Consider the following 6,001-nt stretch of genomic DNA (forward strand, 5'->3'; position numbering starts at 1 on the left):
GAGGAGAACCTGACCCAGAGGAGAAGCCACGCCCCCAGAGGAGAACCAGACCCAGAGGAGAACCAGACCCAGAGGAGAAGCCACACCCCCAGAGGAGAACCCACTCCTCAGAGGAGAAGCCACGTCTCAGAGGAGAGGCCATGCCCCAGAGGAGAACCTGACCCAGAGGAGAAGCCACGCCCCCAGAGGAGAACCAGACCCAGAGGAGAAGCCATTCCCCAGAGGAGAACCTGACCCAGAGGAGAAGCCACGCCCCCAGAGGAGAACCAGACCCAGAAGAGAAGCCACGCCCCGGAGGAGAAGCCACGCCCCGGAGGAGAACCAGACCCAGAGGAGAATCAGACCCAGAGGAGAAGCCACACCCCAGAGGAGAAGCCACGCCCCGGAGGAGAATCAGACCCGGAGGAGAATCAGACCCAGAGGAGAATCAGACCCAGAGGAGAAGCCACGCCCTGGAGGAGAATCAGATCCGGAGGAGAATCAGACCCAGAGGAGAATCAGACCCAGAGGAGAAGCCACGCCCCAGAGGAGAAGCCACGCCCCGGAGGAGAATCAGACCCAGAGGAGAATCAGACCCAGAGGAGAAGCCACGCCCCAGAGGAGAAGCCACGCCCCAGAGGGGAACCCACGCCCCACAGGAGAACCAAGTTACTTCTACATGGCAACAGGGAGACTGACGATGCAAAAACAACAACAGAAATACAGACAACCCCAGCGAATTAATCCTATAGGTCGACTCGAAACACATCCGTAAAAAACCTGAGGCTAAACCGACACACACCTGTATGAATGATGAAAAAAAAACACCTACAGACTATTTTAACCACCTGTTCAAACCCCTCAAGCTTCACTGTATTACAATTTATGGGGCTGTCTTAACATGGCACAACAATATGCGACCATCCATGTTGCCTGGTAGACCGGATGGAAACTTGTTCCTCATCCCTCATTGCCGCGGCCAGTTTAACGGCTTTTCCATGGGAACACTCCCAGTAGCCTAATGCAGAGTACAGGGCCAAGAGATGCAGTGTTTGACTGGCCTCCCGGCCTAGCCACCATTAAACTGGTGATCAGGGTTAGACTGGCGTCCCGGCCTAGCCACCATTAAACTGGTGATCAGGGTTAGACTGGCCTCCCGGCCTAGCCACCATTAAACTGGTGATCAGGGTTAGACTGGCCTCCCGGCCTAGCCACCATTAAACTGGTGATCAGGGTTAGACTGGCGTCCCGGCCTAGCAACCATTAAACTGGTGATCAGGGTTAGACTGGCGTCCCGGCCTAGCCACCATTAAACTGGTGATCAGGGTTAGACTGGCCTCCCGGCCTAGCCACCATTAAACTGGTGATCAGGGTTAGACTGGCGTCCCGGCCTAGCAACCATTAAACTGGTGATCAGGGTTAGACTGGCGTCCCGGCCTAGCCACCATTAATCAAATCAAATCAAATCAAATGTTATTGATCACATACACATGGTTAGCAGATGTTATTGTGAGTGTAGCGATATGCTTGTGCTTCTAACAATTAATTCAACAGTTCCACAACAACTACCTAATACACACAAATCTAAGTAAGGGATAGAATAAGAATTTAAACATATAAATATATGGATGAGCGATGAGTCCCAGCTTTCGGTTTGCATCAGCATATTTTGTGTTTATTTCATTCATTAAACTAGTGATAAGGGTTAGACTGGCGTCCTGGCCTAGCCACCATTAACTCTTAAATGTAAAGTCTCCATATTTGGGGACCCTACAGATTTAAAAAAAATGCAATTCAGTCTGGTATAAGAATGGTAGTCCCTATCTGAAAAAGCAGGGTGTCTGCAGAAAGCTGAGTATCTTGGCTATTGATCGGTGCCTTCTAATCTTTGGTGTGACTTACTACCGTATATGGGTACACAAATTTATAAGGGGAGGCCGAGCCGATTACCTAATTTCAAGATGGCTGCTACCTACGTTCCGGTTAGCGTTGTGAAGCATAAATGAAATAAACACAAAATACGCTGATACACACCCAGAAAGCTGGGACTCCACAGATCATCAGGATATCTTATTTGTCTGCCTGTGACCTACCGTTATTGATCACCAGCCCCGAAAGTCAAAATGTTTATTTTACACAACGTTTTCACCAAACATCTTACAAGGTAAGCTTTGATTTGGTCAGTATTTGAACTATAGCTACATGGGGTGGTATCAAATGAATCCTTAGGTTGGTAGGAACATATCTAGCTAATTACAATGTTATCTGATGATGTTTGACTTAATGGCAACATTGAATGTCCACCGTGTGACTATATCTTTGCGCATCAAAAATATGACGCGCTGTAGGCATCCATTATACAGGGGATTGGCTACTATGGAACCTTGCCAGTCTTATAGCCAATGAGATAAGCTTTCCAGGGATATGCAGTTGACCTGGATGGAACAAAGCAAGAGGCACATACATTGAGCAAAAACAGTGCAAATAGAAATTGTTTTTATACTGAACAAATAGCATTTAAGGATTGTGAATATGTAATAGCACTGGAATTATCTAATTTAAAGACAATTGCCACTTTGGAGAGGTTTAGGGACCCTGAGAAATGCTCCGTGACCACACCTAACACCACTTACTAAAACATCTGCCCATTTCTAGTTGTTAGGTCTATCAATCACATTTATTTTTCTGATATCATTCACATGTTGTGGAAGCCATCTGATGTGTTTCCAGCTCTAGTCATCAATAATTAACTTATAGCTTGTCAATGAAAAATGACTTTAAAAAAAATTATTATAAAAAAAACGTTATTTTGTGTGTGTGCTTGATCTTGTGTATTATGAACTATGTAACTCATATCTATCTTCTGATCATGTCTTCATAATCTCCCAGATGTCTTCTTTCCAAATACCATATACCATGTAAGAATCATGTAATTATACATGAATAGCAGTTACTTTTGGGTATGTCTATTTAGGCAGAAATCTACATTTTGCCATTACATCTAAGAGACTAAACTGGTGATCAGAGTTAGACTGGCCTCCCGACCTAGCCACCATTAAACTAGTGATCAGGGTTAGACTGATGATCCCAGCATGGTGGTTCACCTCCAGATGCTTCACTTCTTCCTACTGTAAAAGCTTTGTTCTAGTTTGAGAACTGCGGAGCGCACTGGTTCTCATGGAAGGAGAACACTCCCTTAAACTCATCAACAGCATATGCTTCGTAAACACGGTAGAGGTCGACCGATTAATCGGAATGGCTGATTAATTAGGGCCGATTTCAAGTTTTCATAACAATCGGTAATCGGTATTTTTGGACACCGATTTGCTGATATTTATTTAAAAAAAAATTATACACCTTTATTTAACTAGGCAAGTCAGTTAAGAACACATTCTTATTTTCAATGACGGCCTAGGAACGGTGGGTGAACTGCCTTGTTCAGGGACAGAACGACAGATTTTTACCTTGTCAGCTCGGGGATTCGTTTTTGCAACCTTCTGGTTACTAGTCCAATGCTCTAACCACCTGCCTTACATTGCACTCCACGAGGAGCCTGCGTGGCAGGCTGACTACCTGTTTCGCGAGGGCAGCAAGAAGCCAAGGTAAGTTGCTAGCTAGCATTAAACTTATCTTATAAAAAAACAATCAATCTTAACATAATCACTAGTTAACTACACATAGTTGATGATATTACTAGTTTATCTAGCATGTCCTGCGTTGCATATAATCGATACGGTGCCTGTTAATTTCTCATTGAATCACAGCCTACTTCGACAAACGGGTGATGATTTAACAAGCGCATTTGCGAAAAAAGCACTCGTTGCACCAATGTACCTAACCATAAACATCAATGCCTTTCTTTAAAATCAATACACAAGTATATATTTTTAAACCTGCATATTTAGTTAATATTGCCTGCTAACATGAATTTCTTATAACTAGGGAAATTGTGTCACTTCTCTTGCGTTCCGTGCAAGCAGTCAGGGTATATGCAGCAGTTTGGGCCGCCTGACTCATTGCGAACTGTGTGAAGTTTATTTATTCCTAACAAAGGCCGTAATTAATTATGACATAACACTGAAGGTTGTACAATGTAACAACAATATTTAGACTTAGGGATGCCATCCGTTTGATAAAATACGGAACGGTTCTGTATTTCACTGAAAGAATAAACGTTTTGTTTTCGAAATTATAGTTTCCGGATTCGACCATTTTAATGACCAAAGGCTCGTATTTCTGTGTGTTATTATGTTATAATTAAGTCTATGATTTGATAGAGCAGTCTGACTGAGCGATGGTAGGCACCAGCAGGCTCGTAAGCATTCATTCAAACAGCACTTTCGTGCGTTTGCCAGCAGCTCTTCGCAATGCTTCAAGCATTGTGCTGTTTATGACTTCAAGCCTATCAACTCCCGAGATTAGGCTGGTGTTACCGATGTGAAATGGCTAGCTAGCATTTCAAACGCATTTCAAACGTGTCTCGCTCTGAGATTTGGAGTAGTTGTTCCCCTTGCTCTGCATGGGTAACTCTGCTTCGAGGGTGGCTGTTGTCGATGTGTTCCTGGTTCGAGCCCAGGTAAAAGCGAGGAGAGGGACGGAAGCTATACTGTTACACTGGCAATACTAAAGTGACTATAAGAACATCCAATAGTCAAAGGTATATGAAATACAAATCGTATAGAGAGAAAAAGTCCTATAATTCCTATAATAACTACAACCTAAAACTTCTTAACTGGGAATATTGAAGACTCATGTTAAAAGGAACCACCAGCTTTCATATGTTCTCATGATCTGAGCAAGGAACTTAAATGTTAGCTTTTTTACATGGCACATATTGCACTTTTACTTTCTTCTCCAACACTGTTTTTGTATTATTTAAACCAAATTGAACATGTTTCATTATTTATTTGGGGCTAAATTGATTTTATTGATGTATTATATTAAGTTAAAATAAGTGTTCATTCAGTATTGTTGTAATTGTCATTATTACAAAAACAATAAAATAATAATATATATATGTTTTTTAATTGGCTGATTAATCGGTAGCGGGGGTTTTTGGTCCTCCAATAATCGGTATCGGTGTTGAAAAATCATAATCGGTCGACCTCTAAAACACAGTGCTGATCCAACAACACAACCCATTTTCTCTCCAAACCTACTCTTACATCATGTTGCGCTGTTTTTTTCTCTCAACATTCTCATCCCCCAGCTATTTTCTTTTCTTTTGACATTTTAACAAGCGAGGGACACGTTCCTCTTCTCCAGACTAATGCTTCCTCTACTGTAAAAACCTTGCTAAGGCGACTGGCCATACCCAGAGTAATACCTCTACTGTAAAAACCTTGCTAAGGCGACTGGCCATACCCAGAGTAATACCTCTACTGTAAAAACCTTGCTAAGGCGACTGGCCATACCCAGAGTAATACCTCTACTGTAAAAACCTTGCTAAGGCGACTGGCCATACCCAGAGTAATACCTCTACTGTAAAAACCTTGCTAAGGCGACTGGCCATACCCAGAGTAATATCTTTACTGTAAAAACATTGCTAAGGCAACTAGCCATTCCCAGAGTAATATCTTTACTGTAAAAACCTTGCTAAGGCGACTGGCCATACCCAGAGTAATACCTCTACTGTAAAAACCTTGCTAAGATGACTGGCCATTCCCAGAGTAATATCTTTACTGTAAAAACATTGCTAAGGCGACTGGCCATTCCCAGAGTAATGGTTCCCTCTGTCTTACCCTGGTCCCTCCCGGGGGTAATACCTCTACCCCTCCCCCTTCCCCCGGCCCCTCCCTTGGGTAATACCTCTACCCAAACCAAATCAAATTCTATTGGTCACAAACACGTGATTAGCAGGTGTTATTGCGGGTGTAGTGAAATGCTTGTGCTTCTAGCTCCGACAGTGCAGTAATATCTAACATGTAATATCTAGCAAATTACACAACATATACCCAGTACACACAAATCAAAGTAGGAATGAATTAAGACTATATACATTTATGGACGAGCGATGTCAGAT

The 6,001-nt window shown here is 42.9% G+C and overlaps 1 long non-coding RNA gene across 1 annotated transcript; it reads right to left on the reverse strand.

The window, feature by feature from the left end:
• Positions 1-5,201: 5,201 nt before the first annotated feature.
• Positions 5,202-5,481, reverse strand: LOC115151287 (uncharacterized). Its single transcript, XR_003867256.1, has 2 exons — positions 5,306-5,481; positions 5,202-5,255 (listed from the first exon to the last, which is right to left on the reverse strand). It is a non-coding gene; the product is annotated as an uncharacterized LOC115151287 (long non-coding RNA).
• Positions 5,482-6,001: the final 520 nt, after the last annotated feature.

This window comes from Salmo trutta, chromosome 17, assembly GCF_901001165.1.
Source record: "Salmo trutta chromosome 17, fSalTru1.1, whole genome shotgun sequence".
NCBI lineage: Eukaryota > Metazoa > Chordata > Actinopteri > Salmoniformes > Salmonidae > Salmo > Salmo trutta.